Raw genomic sequence first — 22,793 nt, 5'->3', positions numbered from 1 at the left:
CAGCACTAGTTACCAAGGACTGCCAAATAAAGGGCAAGAACACCATGAGACAGGAGCCAGCCAGACAACCTTGCTTGCTCACCCTTCATCATCATTCTAGCAGCAAGGATGGCCACAGCACAGACAGATGGTCCCTTCATCGCAGGAGCAGGTGCAGCCAGTCATCACAAAAGTGGTGATGGTGGTGTGAACAATTTTCCTGCAGAGCACTGTATTACACTAAAGCTTGTAAAAAGCAGCTTAAGAAGAAGTTTAGTTTTAGATCAGCTAAAAAGCTTTACTGAGGTTTACCTGTTCTGGCTGGTGCGTTTGTGCACCCGTGCGCAAGTAAATGTGTGTAAATGCAAAAGTGACAGAGAGGGAGGCTAGACACTAAGATGCCTCTCAAGGCCAGACTGAAGGTGCCATAATCACATTTAAAAAGCTGTTATTAACAAGCAGTGACTAAGACTGGTCTGGCATAAAAGCTGAAAAAAACTGGACATTATCCATATGTCCTTTCAAAGCAAATGGTTTTCAGTAGAAAGCACTGGTTTGGAGATAAAGGTCTGAGCTTGTAGTTTTGCTTGAGAGGATGAAGGAGTTGCTAGGTGATGGTGAAGTGAGACTATGACAGAAAAAAGACACACAGACTTAACACAGCAGTGGATGGCAAATCCCTCTCCCCTCACAGGGGTAAGGCAGTAGTCAAGTAATGTTTTTTGGTAGATGCTTCACTTGCGAGTTTCTGCAAATCATGGCAAAAATGACACATTTTTCTAATTAGGCTAACTAATTAGAAAAAAATAATTTTACAACTAACGCTTGATTTCTTGTTCTAACAAAACATTTACCCATTTTGGTACACCTGTCTCTGAACAACCTCTTGTATCTATGAGCCCAGCATGTCACAAACTGGGGTTTGGAAGGATCTCCTTCCATACCATTGAGTTAAAGGTAGCAGAGATCCTCTGCATAAAACATACAGCTCACAATAACTATCATATATCAGCGTGGATGAACAGTAGAGGAATCTCTAGGAGAATTTCATACCTGCATAGTAATCATCTCTGTGAGCCTGTGTACCTTTCTTTGCTCAGAAATCAGCCAAAGTTCCTGAAACTTTGTCTGTCTCACTCTGTTCATTTCCTTTGCACTGTTTATGTCCTCACAGCAAGAAGAGAACTAAATCTAGCTGAAAAGCTTACTTCCTTTCATTTTGAAGACTTTTATGCATAAAATAGACAGGAAGGGTGCAAGTGAATATAATGAGCAATTTGGGATGGGAAACAAAGTGAAAATAAAGTAAAAAAACAGGCAAGAAGGGAAAGGAGAGTTTCAACAAGAAAATGCACAGTTGAACTGAGAAGAAAGAAGGAATGGGAGGTAGTAGTAGATGAAGAGCAAGGGAATAAAACTAGAAGAAAAATACATATTAACAGGAAACACATGCATAGGAAAGGATTTCTGCTTTGGACTGCTAAAAACAGGCCTTCAGTGCCATTAAATTTGAATAGTCAAAAGGATACTCAGGGGATGGGAAAAATAAATTTAAAAAGTCAGTGAAGAGCTGATTGTTATATCATAAGGAAGAAAGCAAAGGAAACAAACTTCTTTCATTTCTTTAATTACGGGAAAAAAAAAAGAAAAAAATCCCCAACCATATTTAATGCATTGCTGTGAGGAATACATCAAGTACAGCAGATAGATCAATCTAAACAACTAACTGTATGCACAGCTTTTGCTGAAACAAAAAGCAATGATGCATACTGAAAAGTTCCCCACAATATTAAACACTGCTACTACTACACTGTCAATACTGGGAAACATCCTCCTGCATGGCTATTTAAATACAATGATCTTTAGTAGAGATGTTGGTAAAGCATATTTTAAAATCCTGTCAGGCAACTGAGATTAAATTACTGTTCACATTTGTGATGACCCTCAAAATGGTGTTTTACCATGCAAAACAGACACATCTGGAAGTCTAGGAGCACACTGATCTATAGCAAAAAGTTACATTTGCATACTCTCTGTTTAGATAATTTGATGGTTACAAAAGGAACCTCTGAACTAAGGCAAGCAGTCAAAGGAGCAAGATGTGAACTTCCACTTTGCAAAAGTTCTCTGTTACACTCTTCTTACATATTGGACAAAGGCATAAATTTCAATTTCTTTCCTACCGCTGCTACCAGGGGTCAAAATTAGCCTCACAGGGGTGAAAAGCCCAATCACAATAAAGCAGAAAAGGTTTGAATGAGTGTAGTTACCTCTGCAATACTTTTTTTTTTTTAATAAGAGAGCCTTTACCATGGACACCTAGTCCCCACACACCCTTTCTTTTCCTCTGTCATTATACCATGCAAAAGAGATTGCAGATTAAAGAGAAAAGAAAATTCAAAGTTTGTATGCATAGGTTTTTTTCTTCCAAGTCAATTACGAGCTTAACTATAGGCCCTGAGATATAAATACAGCTTATCACTGTTGTGATTTATATCTCATGGCCACAATTCCAGCAAAGAGCATTCATGTGTGAATTTTAGCATAGCAGTTTATAAAATCATAGACTGGCTTGGGTTGGAAAGGATAAAGATCCTGTTGTTCCAACTCCACCAGCATGGCATCTTTCACTAGGCCAGGTTGCTCAGAGACCCATCCAACTTGAGCCTGAACACTTCCAGGTATGTGACATTCACAAGTTCTCTGGGCAACCTGTTCCAGTGTCCCACCACCCATGTAGTAAAGAATTTCTTCCTAGTAGCTAACCTATCTTCTTCTGGTTTAAAGCCATAATTCTCTGCCCTTGTCACTACAGGGTTTTGTCAAATGCTCCTCACCAGCTTTCTTGTAGGCCCCCTTTAGGTACTGGAAGATGCAATAAGGTCACCCTGGAGCCTTCTCTTCTCCAGGCTGAACATCCCCAACTCTTTCAGCCTGTCTTCAAACGAGAATGCTCCATGCCTCTCACCATCTTTCCAGATACCTTGCACTGGATTTGTTCATAGCAGTCTGGATAGGGAAGTTGTTGTCCTCCTACTTCTGCACTGACAAAAGTTGTATATGTATACAAACAAAATACTTCACAAGAAAGTATTTCTATCACTGAATCAGGCTTGTATTCTCTCACTCTTATATCCACGCTACACTAGCGGTATCAACCTGTGTATGCTTTATTAAAGTAGAGAAGGAGCCCACCTCTTGTACTTTTGCACAGACCTCAGTCCCAGACTGTCTGTTGCAAGGCCCAAACATGAAGTACTACACTCAATATGCAGTGCCTCAGGTCTCTGTTCCTTGTCCCACAGAAGGGGAGACACCATACAGAGGCCTGAATTTTTCTCACAATGACTCATCCTGGACATGATGACATAATTCCTAGCTTCAAATATGTTATTCATCAGGTTTGTTCCTTTGTGAGCTCAGCAAAATTTGTAAAAAATGATTTTTTAACATTCTTTCCTCTTCAGCATCTGGACTATCTGTAATTTCAAGTGATCTACAGTCCTGATAGTCATTTTCTATCTTAATCTCCAAATTTCACCATTAACTATACTAATGCTCTCAGGATAACTTGAAACACATTTGTTTTTCACATTTTGCAGCTTGTTGTTATATAATTCTTACCAGGAATATACATATTTAATAATAAGGGAAAAAATACAGCATGATTTTCCCCCCACGCTAACACCCTGTGTCAAAAGAAATTTATTAATATTTTTCAACATGAAGACATTCCATAAATACATTCCAAGTAGGCTTTTTGCAGAACATACCGTTTTATCAGTGTTAAATTTGAGATAGTTGTATCCCAAGTGCTGCCTTTGCAGCTCATTAAATCAATGCTATTTTGACAGTATGCTGCAGTATGTATGCTGCTATATGAGAAAGCTTCACCAAGACCTTCTTGCACTCTAACTTTGTCATTGCACATGTCTCCCAATATAGTTTCCTGCTATCACTTGGCACCATTATTTCCACTCGCCTGTAATATTTCCAAAACTGCAGTGATAATGCCAAGACTGACTAAGCAAATTATGAAAGATCCACATCCACTCCCCTGAGGTGTTTCTGGACAACATTTATAAAATAACTAGGAACAACTTTCAGTATCAGAAGAAATGGCTCAAAAAGAAGAGAAGCAAGTTGCTTCTGAAGAAACGTGATTTCCTTACTTTCTGCATTACTATGGCCTTAGTAAAATTGCTTTCATGCTTGGCTGCTTGCAGAACCTGGTCCTCAGGTTGTTTTTTTAAATTTACAAAAAAAAAAAAAAAGTGGAAGTACTTATGCCACAAATTGGACAAAACCCCCACCTCTGCTTCAGTAGCTTCAGAAGTAACAGCATAGACTAGGGACAACAAAACTAATCCTAAGGAAACCATATCATAGCACTTTGTTAATAAATGCACACCATAGTTTTGTTGCATTACTTATTAAGGACACAATAAAGTAGTACAAATCCAGTGTCTTCTAGACTGACAAAATTCAGCCCTCATTATTATTCGTAAAAGCTACTTTTATTATACATTTACATATACTTAAATAAAAGTAGCATTTATTCTCACTTATATGATCCCTCTCTTATCCCCATTTTAGAGCATAAGTAGAGAAAGCCCCAAGTTTTTAATACCTAACATGGGAGCCAGGCTACATAGATCTCTCTAAATCTCCCAAACAAGTCTATTACCCAAATCTCAAGAGGGTAAGACAAACAAAAGAAATAGGAGAGACAGGTTCACCACTCCAGAAAATCACCTTGCTAGATATAGTACAGGCAAGTGAGTTATTGGGGCATCTTGATGCAGTGAAGAAGAGTCAGAGGAACAAAAAGTGTGATCCTGCAACTGCCTACAAATTGGAAGCTTTTTTGTCCACCATCCTCAATCTGATACTCTCTTTCCCCTCTAAGATTTTCTATTGTTAAAACTTTTTATTGTCAAATGACATGCATGAGTTACCAACAACTCACAACCCTACAACAGGCACTTCGTCTCTGATGAATGGTATTTAAGGAAACTCCCTGATAAAGAAAACTAGAGCTATCTCACATGAAATTTTTTAAAAACTATTTTGTCTTAAAATAGTAGTTTTTGAAGCCGCATTTAGCACCAACTCAAAACAAAGTCCTGGAGTTAAGAAATAATGGATTTGAACAGCTGAAAAAAGACAAGGCCCAGGAGGCTGCACCTGCAATATGTCATAGCTCCAGACAGGACTACCTGTACCACATCTTATGAGAGGCCAGCAATAAGCATAGAGGAGATATCCTTTAGAAACTTACAAAAGCAGCAAAGTTTCTTACAATCCTGTACAAAAACAGTGTGTTTTTAAGTTTTAACTGTACTTACTACAATTGCTTCAGGAGTAGAGCATGCTTCTTGAAATGCCATGGTGGACAAGAATCTTAATTTTTCCTGATTTTGGTTGTCAGGCTTAACCATCAGTGTTTCCAAGCTATCTTGGGTACAGCTTTGCTTACCTTTCATGATAACTGAGAATAACTGAAAAGGGAGTGCTTATTGGTTTCATGCCTGCCCAGCAAAGCTCTACTAATGCTTCAACAGTGCAACTGGAAAGAAGATTTTTGAATTTCAGTGTCTGAGTTGCACAAAAAGTACATGAGGAATTCTAACTTGCTTACAATAAGCTCTCTTGCCTTACAACTTCAAGGAGGCCCTGTGCACCTTACCAAACAAATAGATTTCCTTCTAGCAGTGGGACAAGTAGCAAGAGACAGAATCATTCATGTAGCTGAAGCACAGACAGTTATAGGCTAAACCACTTGTAAAGTTCATACATTCACTACTACAGAATCATGCAAGAGGTGTTCAAGTTCTTATAGGGTCAAAATTAGACTGGGGGAAAAGGTCTCCTTAATAATTCACACATTTTCAAAGAAAATGTTGCTTGAAATTATCTCCTTAATAGTCATTTCTCCCCCTTCATAATGTAATTCAAGACAGAAAAAAACTATACTATAACTACTCACAACCTTGTAGTCATCACTTCAATTTTACTAGAAGCAAACTGGAATTTAAATCTACTGCTGCTTTGAGCAGACTTTTGAAAAGAGCATATTCTTTTCACCTCTGTGAAAGCACATTTTTAAGCCATTAGGCAGGCATATTGTGACGAAGGAAATACATAAAATGTAAATCCTGCCTGAGTTCAGAAAAGCCCTTCATAAGGAAGCCGAAGAATGCTTTTGTACATGCATATACATTTTATATACATGCATATTACATATACTGTCTACATTATATGACATACTACACACTACACCATTTTGTTGTATTATGAAGATCACAGAATGGTTTGAGTTGGAAGGGACTTTAAAGATCACCTATTTCTAACCCCCTGTCAGGGTCAGTAACACCTTCCACTAGACTGATGTCACACAAATGTATACTACAGATATATATATATATATGTGAGTGTATATATATATGTACACATATATATCTATATGTACATATACAAACATATGTATATATATATACACACACAGAGATAAAGCTTAAAAAATACAGCCCATTGCTAACATGAGTGACAAACCGAGAAACATTCTCAACTGAACATAACATCAGAACTGTGAAATGGAAAAGTAATTTGTTCCCATAACTCTTATACTAGAAAAGACACTTTTTTACTGAAGAGCAGTATCAAAAGCGATAGGAAACTATATAATAACTGCAAAATGAAGATACATTCTTAAATATATACTCTTACAATATCTGAAATGCAAAGGATATCAAAGCAAATATAATACTGTATTTTTAAAAATCATTGCATAATATGAAATATGAATCAGTGAGTAACTCCAATGCATAGCTGATGTTGGAAACTTGTGAATTTTCATCAAAAGAAATTGATTTAAACTTTTAGTCTTATGTTGTATTCAAATAAATTAAAATTTTATTGTGTGGCACTGCAACAATGTTAGATCTGAGTGACTCCTGGCTTTCAAATCTCTGTCTTTATCATATCAACTAAACAGACAAACTACTTTTCATAGCATCTTTTAAGACCTCGATTGCTGCCAATTATTGGCATTCTTAGGCCACATTGCTACACAAAAAGAAAAAAATTCTTGCCAGTAGGAGGTACAGTGCTGCAGTGCCAATCACATTTCATGGGCCACATCTAAACCAATCCAATTCAGGCTGAGCAGGATTGAGAATTTCTCTTTACAGTGAAACCCAAATATGTAGGGATACAGTTTGCCACTGTACACAGATTTTTAAAGATGACCATGTGGTGATTTTCGTTGGTATCTTTGGTTAACTTTTGGTAAAGTTAAGATTATTTTATCTTGTACATACAACTCCCAGGATACCAAAGAGTAATATTACTTGTAAGTTGGCTTTTGCTACTGTTGTCACCCACCTTTGCTATCTGCTATCAGTGCAGCAAAGTTTAAACTGCAACAAAAGGAATCATTCTTCTCCCTCTACATTTAATACCCACTGCACACATTTAAAATGCCCTTTCACTGTCTGAACATTAGCTTCGCTAAAATATTTGCTTTGCCTGCAGAGAGCCTAATTCTCTTGAAGATAATGTAAAAACGAACAGATGGAAATATCATGAATGACCTTGTAACTTCCCAACATCACTGCTGGCTTTGCAAATTATTCACTGAACACCAGGTCTGATCCTCACTTACACGCATAGAGTGTTGTGTGTCAAGAGAATACGTGTGGCAGAGTAGAATATATTCCCATATTTCATAGGTACAAATAAAGTCACTTAATAGAATATTTACCCCTGTATTCACGGTCAAGGCCCAATAGATAACACAGACGTTTTACAAGTGAAATCAGACTCTATGTGCTGCTAGAGTCTCTTAGAAACCCTATAGCACAAGCAGGTTCACAGCCTGTGTTTGCTTACTCTGCGCACAGACAGGCAACAGGCTCCCCTCTCCTGCAGCAGGGTGACAAACCACAGGAAACACACAGCATGGACATGGGCCTCATCAGAGGATGTGACACCTTCCTGTACTCACTATGCTGTGATTCTTCTGTAAGCCCGTAAAGGTACATCTCCTACAACTTGTTTTTTTTAATCCTTATGACTTGTTTGTTTAGTCCTTAAGAGTCTCTCACATAAAAGGCCAAGCTTTTGGAACCCTCACTTCTGCCAGAAGAAATAGCAGTGACTCAGCAGGTCTTTTGGGGTTAGCCCTGATTTTCTTCTCATATCCCAGGTTTTATGGGAAAGCTTGTTGCAGAGGATTGACAATCTATGTGTAAGTTTTTAACAACAAGCAAAAATTTATATAGCCCAGGCCTTACATACTGCACTTCATGAGATGTTTTTACCTCCAGCGCATTATACAACAAATGTACACAAACAGAATTGAGACTAGAAGAACCACCTGCATCTTGCTGAACTACTAATTTCCACACAACAGCTAGCTTCAATTCTTCAGCAAAATGAAAAGTAGCTCTATTAAAATTGTGTTTGAAAATTTACATTGAATTTTAATGGTGAAGACATGGTGTACAGAAAACTTTATAAAAGCTTTAAAAAAACCAATGAAGATTTTATTCCTCATCCTTCCAAGTTTGGGGATGCTCCTGCAAATTGCAACCTCCAGTATACTGAAGACATACTACTTTTCTCACTTTGTCGATTCATATTGTGCGGTGTTTCTCTGAGCTTGCAAAGCCCATTCTAAATATCACTTACAGCTGATAAGTGGAAGCAACAAATTCACACAATCAATGTTTTTACTGAATATTTCTGAGGTCCCACAGAAAGAATCTGAACATCCATCTCCCTATATCAACAGCTGCTGTTCTTTTCAATTAGCCAAAACACCTGAATCAAACACTGTTTGCTTTCAGCCTTTTCAACCAAATCTTTGCTGCTTCTATAAGCAGTAGTCCCCCCTGTGTCAAAAACACTCTTCATAAAAAGATAAACAATACAAAAAAGCACAGCAAGCAAACATCCAAGTGTTTCATGTGATTGCCACTAAAATAAACCTTAAACCCAAGCAGTAACGAATTCAGACATTGAGGTTATTGCAAATGCAAAAATTGTCTCAATTTTTACTAAGTCTAATTACTTGCTCTGTCAAACTACTTCATAAGAACATATATTTTTAGCAGATTTCATGTTATTTGTGATGTTTTAGCACAACATTACAGTGTTAAAACACTGAGAAAAATGTTTACATTTCAACAAACGAATTAAAGCCCTGAAAGAAGCTTACGTTTCATAATTACTTACTTCCCTGTAATTATACCTCAAGTTTCAAGCTAAACTCTTTGTGCTTTGAAGGTCTATGTAAAAATCAAGAAATTGTTCAACAGCAGCCAACAAAAATCGCCTAAAATATCTTTTGCTTTTAACTTGACATTTATGAACCACACTTCTCATCATGAACTTTACCACCATTTATTTGCAGGTAAACTAAATTCTTCTATTAATGTAATGATGTTGCTAAGAAAAAAAAAAAACAAAAAAAACCCCAAAAACCAACAACAAACTAAAACCAAACTAAACCAAACAAAAACCCAATCAAAACCTGAAAACCAACCAACCAAAAACAAACACCAAAAAGTCCACAAACAAACAAAACAAGCAAACATAAAAATAAAAAATCTCCAAAACAAAACAGAACAAAAAATCCTCACGGCCAAAAAACAAACCCCAAACAACCCCAACAACATGAAGCCAAACAAAAAACTTATAAATTGCTTCCTACCACAGTATGATATTACACATCTAGCTTCATCTGAAATTGTCATTGGCATTTTAACGTCCAGTTTAACCATATTAAACAAACTATGTACTTGTGCACTTTCATACTTGCCTTAGGTAATGATGCTATCCTGACATTGCATTTAAGTCAGAAATATACTGAACATTAAGTCTGACTGAATTTCAGATGATATTTGTTAGCTACATAAATTCAACTCACAGTTCTATAGTACATGTACAAACAATATATGAATAGACAGAATTTCAGATGAAAATAAACTGAATGTGATTATTTTAGATTTAAGCTCTTCCTTGAATTCCAAGCAACCATGGGAAAGTCCCCTTGAATTTTGGAAAGAGCTACAAGCAGCTTGACACTGCTGTGCCCCTGTGACTTCCAAGACCTTTCTGATCACAAAGTCAGCCTATCACAGGGATGCAGTCATAAAGAGGTAAAATTCAGCTCTAGAAAGTGCTGCAATAATGCCATACATAGAAGTTTTCAAGTCATCTTATCTTAATTACTGTGGCATATATTTCTGAAATAAACCACTCCATTGGTTTTGGCAGCCTGTCTCAGAGTGAGCAAGAAAAAACAACATAAAAAAAAAAAAAAAAAAAAAAAAAAAAAAAAAAATCATCATCTTCCTTTTAAAAGGCAATCTACATTGGATTATGACTTGGCAATATATGCCAGTATTTAAAAAAAAACTAACTGAAGCAAATTAACTACTAATACCAATTAGTACAGATAAGGGTTTTTTTCCTACAATTCACACTGCCTTAAATTAATAAAAAAGATGTTTGTTTCCTAGCTGCTTTTTTTCCAAGAGAGCTTCTAATTACTCAAATAAAACTTGATGTGAGAAAAATGAAACATGAAAAGCTACACTCCTTTTCATAATATCACATCATAACCAAAGAGATCAGACAGTCCTCTAATCACAGGTAACTTTCACTATTCTTTTTAAAGTTTAACAAAGACCCAAATCAGACAGATTATGAATGTGCATCAGGTCTTTATGGAACCATACCCCAAATACCCAACTCCTCACCATCATTCATCTGCATCAACCCTTCATTGATGTCTGCCTTCTGCCAGCCCTGTCTGGGGCACATCTGCCCAGACACCGTGCACAAGGCTGGTTTATGGCACTGGCAAGGTTGCCCTTGGGAAAACTAGTAAGGGCCAGAGGGGTTTTTGCCCACCTAACAGAAATGCCAGCAAGTAAGGGAAAGCTATGACCATGTAGAAGATCCATTTCAACTTTTGCATTAGGACACACACCTGTCCCCAGCAGGGTTTCCCTTGTTTGTCCAAAGAATACCTAGATTCAGATCTCTCCACTTCAACTCCTACAGGTCTCAGAGGGACAGAGTGTGGAGGAGGCCAAGCCTGTGCAGTGAACTAACAAAGGGCACCCAAACAGTGGGATCACACGAAAGGCTCTTGATCATGTTTCAAATTTCTGTTGTCTCAGATTGTCACTTCATACCAAGCTTGGCACTGTGATCCAAGCAGTAAGTCGCAAAGGGCAATTTTGAATTACAGATAGTCTCTGCAATGTATATAAACTGTAAGGAGTAAAGATGAGTGATACAGGTAACTGCACTTAGTAACTGTGCATATGTTCCTGGCTGTTTACTAATTAATAATTGACCTCCACATATGGTCAAACAGCTGTTAAAATTATCATTTTTACATCACAGGTAAATAAAATCAAGCACCAAAACATATGAGGTAGGATATTCCTATAGGAATGACTGCTTTGGGACTGCACCAAAGTCACAGGTTGATCACAAATGCACTTAAACTACAGCACTCTTCCTTGAGCAGGTTCAAAGAAGAGTTCCACAGTACACGATTACTATAAGAATCCTTATACAACATTTTCCCTGGAGAAACTACAGTAAAGAGAGTACTGCTCTCAGATGATCATTTTGATATGTCAATCCTCCACCCTATAGAGTTTCTGTCACTTCTGTGACATAAAGAACATGAAGCAGAAGCTAGGTAGGTTCAAACAATTATCAAAAGTGTGAAAAGATTTATAAAAATAAACTCAGAAGCCAGTAACATGCAAGACATATTCTGTTTAGGCTTTACTACAATGGATTTCAGATCCCAAAGAAATACATTTCAATGTAGGTACTGGAACCTCCAAAGACAGAGCACACTATGGCTCTCTATGTTTCCATTTTAAACATTTCTAATTATTTTTATAGTAAGAAAATACTGTTAATGTACATTGCCGAAACACAGACATAAGCAATCTCCTTTCTTGGTGTTGCATTGTACATTCGTCTTACAACACTATCTGCCTTCCCACAGCAAGCAGAGTATCTTTTAAAATTAGGAGCGAAACGAGTGCTTGTCACAGATTCTCCTTTAGAAACAAGCCTATAAGAAAAGTCAGAATACTAATCAGCAAAGTAATAATTTAGTGACTTACTGGGTTGCTACTGAAAAGAGGAAGTGAATTGATCAGTTCAGCTGCTAAGAGAATGCAATAATCTCAAGCTGGGAACCAGTAACTCTGAAGAATAGTTTCAAATGCGTTTCTTCTTTTATCCTGAAGCTTTGTATGCTCACTTTTAATAACAGCACAACAGGAAGGCCTGTGCGCACATAATTATAACAATAATAACAACCTGGTCTGCTGAGGTAAGCAGGCAAAAATGAAGGAAACACTGCCCTCATTGCAGGATGCATGGGGCTGTGGATGACTCAAAGTATTCATTTGCTGCTCAAAGCCTCCAGTTTTGCTGCTCTGCTATAGAGAGGTCTTAGAAGGGGTCTGTTTGCAGTAGCACTTCAGACTCCAATATAAGTGCATGAAAAATACAACAAAGGTCACACCTTGATAGACACCAACATACAAAAAAAATGGTACATTGTCTAGCAGGATAGTAACCTAGAGAAAGAGAAACAAACTTGTAAACATTAAACAAAGGCCTGCAACAGTCATACAAAACACCCAGTCCTGCTAGACACTGATGTTTCTTGGCTATTTTGCATGAAAACACCACAGTACACCAAATCTACTCTTTCATATGCAGACAATTAAAATATTTCTCCACAGACAGGTCAAAATTAGTTGCCTGTGTTCTACATAAGTCCAGACAGAAAGCTTGGGACTGAGAAAAGATCACAGTTTACAATAGTATAAGACTTAATTAAAGCTTTGCATGCTAACAAGTTAGGACACTCCTCCTACTGTTGGAATTTCTTTTTCCCAAACATTTAAGCATGAGATTTTGAATAAGATATCCTTAGAAATACATTTCAGATTAGAGGCAGTACGTGAACCATCTTAACCTAAATATTTATAAACTACTCATTCCTTAGACCTGACTCTGAAAATATATTTATATATTTTTTAAAAATTAATTCAACAATGACCATTTTAACAGGTATTCCTATATAAACAAGACAAAAGCAATTTGCCATCCACATTGTCAACTAAGACCTTCTGATTGGATGGATTGTTTTATTGAAAAGGTCTCAAACTCCTCTTCATTATCAAACTACAACTTTTCATTGTTTTGTCTAGTTTTATCAGAATTTTAGAACATATCTCAAAATTATGAAATTACACAAAATTGTGCTTCAATTGTAGGTACTTTTAATATCTTATACTTGGATTCCATTATTTGCATACTGTGTAATAACATTCTGTGTGTGTTTTTCTGCCTAGAAAACAGATGCCTCTTTAACAATGCCGCCTCTGCTTTCTGCATACAGTAAGAATCACCACAGTGACAGGCCTGAAGATTAAAGTAATCCCAGAAGGACCATATCTCTGTATGCAATCAGCACCACAAATTTCAAGGCTAACAGCCACAGAAGAAGTAATCATGAAAGACTACGACCCTTACTCATCCACATTCCCAGTATCAAACCGTTTCTAGTGGAAAGACCAGCAAAGCCCCTAAGCAAAGGAAGTTTCCAATTTAGGTTTCTATTGCCCCTGAGAAATACACAATGTTCTTCCCATTGCAGCACTTAAGAGTCCTACTATATCAATTTATGAATAGCTGGTAAAAAAAGTTTATAGTGTACACGAAAACTGATAACATTAAACATACAAGTATCACTATTTAACAAGATGACTTGTTACATCATCATGTTTGTACTAAAAACAAAACCAGAAACTGTGGACTCCCATGAGAAGGTTTACTGTTTTCTAGCCAGAAAGCTCTCAACAATACTTCCTTTGTTTTCATGTTGAACAAAGTGACTAAACTTGGTGGACATCTCTCTTCCCTCCCAGGAGCTGCCATTACGACTCAGAACATAAAAGTTTCTTTCCTTTAAAGTTGAGTGGGGTGTAAAGGGCTGAAGTACCAGTCCCTCAAAGGCTTCTGTATGTGCCTGCATTTCGTGCACTGTCGCATACCTTATACAATTATCCATACTGATTTCCACATTACTCAGAATCAAGCAAAGACACAAGTTTTGGCAGAAACCGGGTACTCAGTTTTGTTGTAAGAGTGTGCTCCTTCATGCAAGGTAAGCCACATGAGCCTTTGTCTTTGCAAGATTACTTGTTTATCCACAGAAACAACACAGAATCTCTCTGCAGCCTGGTGACCAGGAGCTGGGTTGGTGCAGTAACAGGCAATCTCCACACCAGACCATCCCCTCTGCTCTGTGAAGAGTCTCACAAAAGCATATCACAAAGAAATACAGAGGAGATCCAAATCAGCTACTCAAATGAAAACCTGGCTTCTTCCAATTTTTCTGGCTCATGAGTGTTTAGGATGTTTTGCCAGCAACTGAATTTGCTTGGGGAAAAAAAGACAAACAAAAACCCCACATTTTCCAAATTTTGTAAACCAGCAGATTACCAACTGCCCTCCAAATCACTCAGAGACCAGCAGAAATGTTCAGTAAACCAACAAGAGGCCATTTGACATAGAGCCTGTGATCCTATGATTGCCATTAGTAATGAGCAAATCACAGTTTGAGATGTGCTATGTCATTCAGTTAGGCCTCTTCATGAACTGAAAATAAATCAATGTTTGATTTGGGGAAAAAACAACCGTTTGTAATGAATCCAAGAGCAAACACTGCTTCTCATGGTCCAGTAGCTTATGGCAGGAGACTTCACAAGATTTTACATAACTAAATAGCAATGCCATTCCAGCATTTAGTGACCTTTCTACACATGCCAGTCAGCAAGAGCTGCAAACACAGATCGGAGATCAGCAAGAGCACCCAGCCTCAGTACAGACCTGGGACTCCCATCAGGTTGCCACTGCTGGTATCTCCCTGCTCCCCAGGCAGCTGCTTTTGGGAATAGCTATGCTGAGACCTGGAGAGTGACAGGCATACCCCTGCTACAATTAATCATAGAATGGTTTGGATTGAAATGGCTCTTAAATATCATCTAGTTCCAACCCCGTCAGCCACAGGCAGGGACACCTTCCACCAGACCAGGTTGCTTAATGCCCCATCCAGTCTGGCCTTGAACACTTTCAGGGACAGAGAAACCACTATTTCTCTGAACAACCTGTTCCAGTGTCTCATCACCCTCACAGCAGAGAATTTATTTGTAATATCTATTCTAAATCTACATTCTTTCAGTTTAAAGCCATTCCCCACTGTCCTATCACTACACAACCTTGTCAAGAGTCCCCACCAGCTCTCTTGCAGGCCCCTTTTAGGTATTGGAAGGCTGCTCTGAGGCCTCCCCAGAGCCTTCTCTTTTCCAGGTTGAACATCCCCAACTTGTTCAGCCTGTTTTCATAGGAGAGTTGTTCTAGCCCCCACATCATCTTCGTGGCCCTCCTCTGGACTCACTCCAACAGGTCCCTGTCCCTCCTGTGCTGGGACCCCAGAGCTGGATGTAGGGTTCCAGGTGGGGTCTCAGCAGATCAGAGGGGCAGAATCCCCTCCCTGGCCCTGCTGCCCACACTGCTTTGGATGCAGCCCAGGATGTGGTTGGGTTTCTGGGCTGCAAGTGCACATGGCCAGGTCATGTCCAGCTTCTCATCCACCTGCATTGACAAGCCCTTCTCCTCAGGGCTGCTCTCAATCCATTCTCTTCTCAGCCTATATTTGTGTTTGGCATTGCCACAACCCCCATATAGGACCTTGCACTTGGCCTTGTTGACCTACATGAGATTCACATGAAGTTCTCAAGCCTGTCACAGTCTCACTGGGTGCCATTCCTTCCCCCCAGCATGTTGACCACACCACACAGCACAACTGTTGGGTTTGTCAGCACAATTGCTGAAGGTGCCACTCCATCCCACTGTCCCTGTCACCAACGAAGCTTTTAAGCAGCACAGGTCCCAATACCAACCCCTGCTGGGGTACCCTGATGAGGGCACCACTCATCACTGCTCTCCACTTGGACATTGAGCCATTGACCATAATTCTTTCAGTGCAACCATCCAGCCAATTTCTTATCCAGCAAGTGATCCACCTATCAAATCCATGTCTCTACAGTTTAGAGACAAGGAACAGTGGCAAATGTTTGTGTAAGCCCAGGTAGGTGGCGCAAGTTGCTCTTAACCACCAATTCTATAATCCCGTTACAAAAGGCCATCACATTTTTCAGGCACAGAATGCCCCTATGGTGAAGCCATGTTGGCTGGCACCAAACACATCCTTATTTTCCATGTGCCTGAGCATAGTTTTCAGGAGGATCTGCACCCTGATTTTGCTGGGCATGGAGGTGAGACTGTATGGCCTGTAGCACCCCCTCTAGTTAAGCTATCATCTAGCTGCATGGATGTATCCTCTGGCATTTAGCTGATTCACGCTGACACTCATGCCAAGAACTCCTTGTGAACACAAAATCACCTGGAACAAAAAAGCAAATTACTTTCCCCGATAGTGAAGGATGGGAATCTCTGTGCACAGCCCCAAGAGAATACAGCCCATTCGCTGCCTTGGCAGACAACAGTCTGACCATGGGCTTTGCTACTGAGTAGTAAAAATAGCTAATTTTGCTACAAATTAGCAGCAACGAGAAGAAAAAGCCCTGATGAGCACAGAAACTGAGATTCAGGCTGGGGACATGGTGAATGCAACAGTTGTTAAAATCAAGCAGCAACTTTCTCAGCCTTGACTAGATTACATGAGCACCAACAGCAATCTCACATAATCATCTTCTCAAGAAAAAGAGAAACTAACAGGTCTCACTCTATGAATTCCACTTCTCTTATGCCTGCCCACTGCCATTTACACCCCTCACAGCACAACCACAAATGCAGGTTGAACCTGCAAATTGCGCCAGCTGAAAAACAGCTGCCCTTCACACTGATTTCTCTTGTTCTTGCAAAGTTATCTTTAATTCATATCAGTTCAGTGATCCGATATTATCAAAAAGTCTTACCAACAGTTGTGCAACCACAGCCAAAAAGGTGGCAAACTGCCTAACAGTTGGAGCATTTTTAGTCAGCTTTGGTGATGAAGGCAACATCTCATTAAACTGTACTGCTCAGAAAGCTGCAATCTTAAATGGCAGCAGTTTCCTTCAGTTCAAATGGCACAGTGACGTTTCTGGAGTTGCTAACAAGACTCAGTAACTGTCAACTGCTGCAAATTACACCAATATTTCTACTACTGAATGCTATTGATTTTAAGTATTTGTCCAATCAAAGGATCTTTGTGTTCATTATGCTTAATATAATTGTGAACCTAAACTAAAAGCTCCCTCAAAAGGACATCAAGACAGACTTTCCAATTTATATTTCCCCATGCCAAAATACTGACAACTCCTACATTTGCACAGAGATAAAAGGAGCCAAGAGAAACCTGATTCCAAAAGCTAGATACTTTTTTCATAGGATGAGTTTTATGATTCATAGTGAACCTTTAGGAGAGGAAAAAAATCATCTTACCAACACTGGGTCTGGATCTGCAGTCGCACACTTCTGATACAGCACTGAATGGACCTTTCAGCCTCTTTGCCTCAGCTTCAGGGTGGGTAATATGTGTGTTCCCTGGTCTCAAAGAGACATTTTAAAAGGTACATCACCATCTATAGAATTTCAAATACTGCAATAACAAGGATCAAATAAAACCAAAGAGTACTAAACACAGGGGGCTGGCCAGGGGGCATGCAGTCACAAAACACATGACCTTGAGCTAAAAGACCTAGCAACAAAAATAAGCACAGTTAATAAAATAGCCATCATCCAGCACCTGCTTTACTGGACAAAAGCATTCTATGACTGTGCAAATACACAGCACCACGAAATTTTTTCAAGTAACTTAGGTTTTGATTATGATGCAGATCATAGCCATGACATACTGAAGAAACTACTGCAAGCTTGCTCTTACTTTTAGTTTTTTTAAGTCTCATATATAAAAATACAAAACACAAGCATATCTGGACAGTACTGAAAATATACAAGGCACTTGCAACACCTACAGCTTCCCCCCACTTTACTGATCACAAATAAAACAGACCAGTTTTACTGGAAATAGGAAATAAAAATAAAATGGTAAATTGTACCTCACAACAGGTTGATATGGTTTTCTAGTCACAACCGAAGAATGAAGAAGGAATGTAAAAAATGGAATTTCCAGCTCACTGAAGGGGGACTTCAAGCTTCTTGCTCACAAATGAGGAAAAAGTCTCTTTCAGGACTGTACAAATGTGAAGAATAAGACAAGACACATGATCACATAACCACAGGAGGAATCTGCAATAACAAACCAGACACTTGATCTATTTAGAGAAAATAAAATTTAGAGTATCAGTGGTGTGAGCCCCTAACAAGTAGAGACAGTACAAAACAGATTCAAACACAAATTACACTTAGAGGAGGAAAGGTCCAAGCTGTACCTAAGCCTGAATGGCAGGATGTACAGCAGGGAAGACATGAAGACCACATTCCGAATCCCTGCCTAGAACTGCCAGGAAAGATTTCATTTAAAAAAGCACTCCATTGTAGTTCACTTGTGTAGAGCTTGCTGTAGAGCAATATAGGGTTTAAATCAATAAAACATATATGCAACTGCTTATCAATATGCTCCTAAATGCACATTTTATTTTGCCTGATCACTGAAGTTTGCTTTTTAGCTTCTACAATATATAAACTTCAAATATGCCATCACATAATTACCAGCAGTAGAATCATAGGATCATTTAGGTTGGAAAAGACACTTAAGGTCACTGAGTCCAGCTGTTAACCTGACCGTGCCAGGTCCACCACTGAACCATGTCTACACATCTTTCAAACACGTCCGAACATGATGACTCAACCACTCCCCTGGGCACTCTTCTCCACTGTCTGATAACCCTTCCAGTGAAGAAATTTTTCTAATACTTTATCTAAACCCTCCCTTAGTGCAGCTTGAGGCCATTTCCTCTTGCCTTATTGTTTGTTACCTGGGAGAACAGAACCACCCCCACTTGGCTACACTCCCCTTTGAGCCTCCTTTTCTCCAGCTTTAACAATCCTCATTCCCTCAGCCACTGCTCACTGGACTTGTGCCCTTCACCAGGCTTGTTCTCCTTCTCTGGACACACTCCAGCACCTCAATGTCTGTCCTGCAGTGAAGGGCCCAGAACTGTATGCAGAATTTGAGGTTTGGCGTCACCAGTGCTGAATGCAAAGGGACCATCAGTGCCCTGGTCCTCCTGGTCACACTGCTCCTGATACAGGCCAGGATGCCATTGGTCTTTTTGACCACCTGGGCCCAGATGGCTCATGTTCAGCTGCTGTTGACCGGCACCCCCGGGCCCCTTTCTGTTGGATCCCTTTCCAGCCACTCTGCCCCAAGCCTGTAATACTTCATGGAGCTGTTGTGACTGAAGGACATGCACTTGGCATGTTGAATCCCATACCACTGGCCTTGCCCATCAATCTAGCCTGTCCAGATCACTCTGCAAAGATCTACCCTCCAGCAGATCAACACTCCTGCCCAACTTAGTCTGCAAACTTACTGAGGGTGTGCTTGATCCACTCATCAGTTCATCAAAAAAAAAAAATCTTAAAAAGAACTGGCACCATTAATGAGCCCTAGGGAACACCACTTGTGACCAGCCACCAGTTGGATGTGACTCCATTTACCACCACTCTCTGGACCTGGCCATCGAGCCAGTTGTTTTAACCAGCAGAGAGAGCACTTGTCCAAACCACGGGCTGCCAGCTTCTCCTGGAGAATGCTGTGGGAGACAGTATCAAAGGCTTCAGTAAAGTCCAGGTAGGCTACATCCACAGCCTTTCCCTCATCCATTAAGCAGGTCACATTCTCACAGGGGGTGATCAAGCAACCAAAGCAATCACACTGCAACACCAAGAAGTATACATTCTTCAGTCTCTCTGTAAGACAAATCTTTGGGCAGACTCTCAGCAGTTGCTAGCACAGCACTGTATTGTGCAGGGTGATGAAATGTGCACAGAAGCTTTGCCAGCTCTTATCTACCCTTAAAACCAAACGCCAGCTGGAGCAAAAAGGGGAGGCAGTGCCTTACAACCAGCTGCCCAAGGAAAGGTTGTTGCCAGTATCTACTCCAAAGTAGCCAAGAATGCCAACACACCTAATGTGCCCTGGTTACACAGAACACAAACACACAGATTAGGTACAATACATTCAGGACTGGAAGAATCACTAAGCACATTTTCAGCAGTACATGGAGCACATTACAGGACCACAGAGAAAGTAGTTTTTACAGTTTCTACTCCATTCTGCTGGTGTCAGAAGTGAAAAAAGAAACCCTTTAGTTCCCTACAGATTAGATAAGAAAGAGAGAAAACAACACCATTCCACAAATACATCCTATTACATTAAAACATGTGACCAAATGCTTATTTTTAGGCACATGTTTCAATTCTCCCAATATCAAGAATACCCAAATCCACAACTAAAGACAGACTTTAACTAGTACCTAATGAACTTGGAGAAAGAAACCTCCTGCTGCTATTAATGGTTTAAGGATCAATTCCTAGACTTAGAACATGATTTTCAACTCCCTGTTTTATCTAATTGTGGGAAAGGAAGAATCCAGGAAAGAAATGTAACACAGTAAAATAAAAATAAGTAAGATGAACATTTCTACAATCCTGTCTCATTTTCTCCCAATACATTAATTACTAGACACTGACCTTTAAGAACAAAAGAGATTTGAATAATTGTGTTCAGTTTTGGTTTTTCTGAATCATTTTTGAAATGGCTATAAGGAAAAAAACAATAGATAATGGATAGGAGAAAGTATTTGGGTGGAGAAAGGGATGTGACAAATTAAGTATTATGCTCTGGAAGAGTCGGAGTAACAACTGCATTAGGCATTCATCAGAATATGCATTCTCTGCTTTGAAGATGGAAGAATTTTGAGACACAATTTAATGAACTTCATTATAAAGCATCTCTACCACAATAAACCATGAGATAAAGATCCTATAAATTTACATTGCTACATAAAAAAGCCCAGTGGGTGCTACAATATATATTTGCAAATTTCAAAATTTCTAATGCTCCTTATGTTAGGTTAATTTTTAGAAGAATTTGTGAGGTTTTATTTTTAATCTAAGCTCTCCTCACCTTACATTATCCAAATGTTAGTGTCAAAACATCTACATAAACACCTAACTCTAACAAAATAGAAGGAACAAAGCTTCTGTTTCTTCACCTTAAGCAATATCCTTTTAGAAGCAACATGAAACAAGTATATATACATTTCCTTAGGGAGAGATAACAACATCAGCACCAAGTTTTCCTAAAGCAACAGCAAGTACCATAGCTTAGCTTTTAAGAGGCAGCATTAAAGAGAAAAGCAGAGGTGGCAGAGGACAACCCAAAACCCTCTGATCACCTAAGCAGGGTATTAGAAGGATTACTACTTTACGGAAACCACTTTATGGTACTATCAGGTAAGTTCACTACTTAAAGACTTTCCTGCTGTCGGACTCTACTCAGCAAAATCAGCGTCTTGGGCAGAAAGGTCTCAGTCCAGCCCCGCTCTCCCTGCGGCGCGCAGCCGGACCTGCCCGGGGATGGGCTGCGAGCACCTGGAAAAGCCCGTTCAGCCGCAGCAGAGTTCAATCCCGGAATACCCGGCGCCTCAGGCATCCAGGAATCGACCTCTCACCATTCCCCCACATGCAGTTGGGTGCCTTTTTTCCTTAAAAAGCTGAAATCCCACAATTAAGAGACTTAAAAGTCCGTGGAAGTTCATAGAGAAATCTTCCCCCTCCCAAAACGAACACACACACACAAACAGAGACACAGAGAGGGAGAGCACAGGAATGAGACACGTTTTCCGCCGGTCCTTCAGGCTTCGGGTGCCGGCGGGGCTCCCAGCGGGGACAGGGACCCGCCGCTCCCGGTGCGCCTCAGCACTTGCCCCAGCCCGGCTCGGGGCCCGCCGGCCTCAGCCCTGCGCCGCCCGCCTTCCCCCCAGCCCTCCTCCCTGGGGCCGAACTCAGCAGCCCTAAAAACACAGTCAGACAAACCCGGAGAGCCCGCGCCGCAGTCCTGGGGCACGCCGCGCCCGCCCGCGCCGCCGCGGGGGACACACGGCGGGGGACACACGGCGGGGCAGGGCAGAGCAGAGCAGGCTCCGCGCTGCCCGAGGCCGGACCGGGAACGCTCCTGCGGGGCGTCCTCTCGCCGCCGGCGCCCCGCCGAGCACCCCGAGCACAGAGCACGGACGGAGCTGCCGCCCCCGGCGCTCCCGGCCGGCACTGCCGCGCTCCCTCACCTCCAGCGGCTGATGACGGCGAGAGGCGGTGCCGCGGGACGGCTCCTCCCGCCAGCGGCTCCTCCCCCCGCCCTGCCCGGGGGCGAGGCGGCAGCACCGCTCGCTGAGTGTCCTGCCTGCCCTCCCCGCCTGTCCCCGCCGCCTTTCCGGACCTCTGGCCGCTTCTCCTCGCCCTGCGGATGAGGGCGCTCTGGGAGCTTGATTGAGGCGCGGGCCGGGCGAGCGGCTGGGCTCGGTGGGTGCGCAGGAGGAGCGGCCGTGAGGGGCTGCGTGCCGCTCCGCTGTGCGGGGCCCTGGTGCTGCGCGGCAGTCACAGCACCTGTTGGCCCGTTTGTGACAGAGGGGCTCTGGCTCCACCGCTCATACTACGAAATTGCTCACTAATGTCTAACTAGATTTCATCTCTTTCAATTTGTACGCATAACTCCTTGT

General features: G+C 40.7%; 1 protein-coding gene across 3 annotated transcripts in view; it reads right to left on the bottom strand.

The window, feature by feature from the left end:
* PIP5K1B (phosphatidylinositol-4-phosphate 5-kinase type 1 beta) overlaps nt 1–22,360 on the bottom strand; it is a 98,018-nt gene extending 75,658 nt beyond the window's left edge. The window contains exons 1-4 of one of the 3 annotated variants that reach the window (XM_085041893.1): nt 22,114–22,360; nt 19,605–19,826; nt 18,168–18,301; nt 17,551–17,657 (exon numbers count right to left, since the gene is read on the bottom strand). The gene's annotated coding sequence lies outside the window, so the exon portion shown is untranslated. Of the gene's footprint in view, nt 1–17,550; nt 17,658–18,167; nt 18,302–19,604; nt 22,045–22,113 lie in introns of those variants that run through there. The other 2 variants (XM_085041891.1, XM_085041894.1) reach the window with 2 other exon arrangements.
* Between the last annotated feature and the right edge of the window lie 433 nt (nt 22,361–22,793).

The sequence above is a fragment of the Lichenostomus cassidix genome, chromosome Z (assembly GCF_008360975.1).
Source record: "Lichenostomus cassidix isolate B80296 chromosome Z, HeHo_3.0, whole genome shotgun sequence".
Lineage (NCBI taxonomy): Eukaryota > Metazoa > Chordata > Aves > Passeriformes > Meliphagidae > Lichenostomus > Lichenostomus cassidix.
Note: the sequence above shows the minus strand (reverse complement) of the source record. Positions and strands in the feature narration are given on the sequence as shown.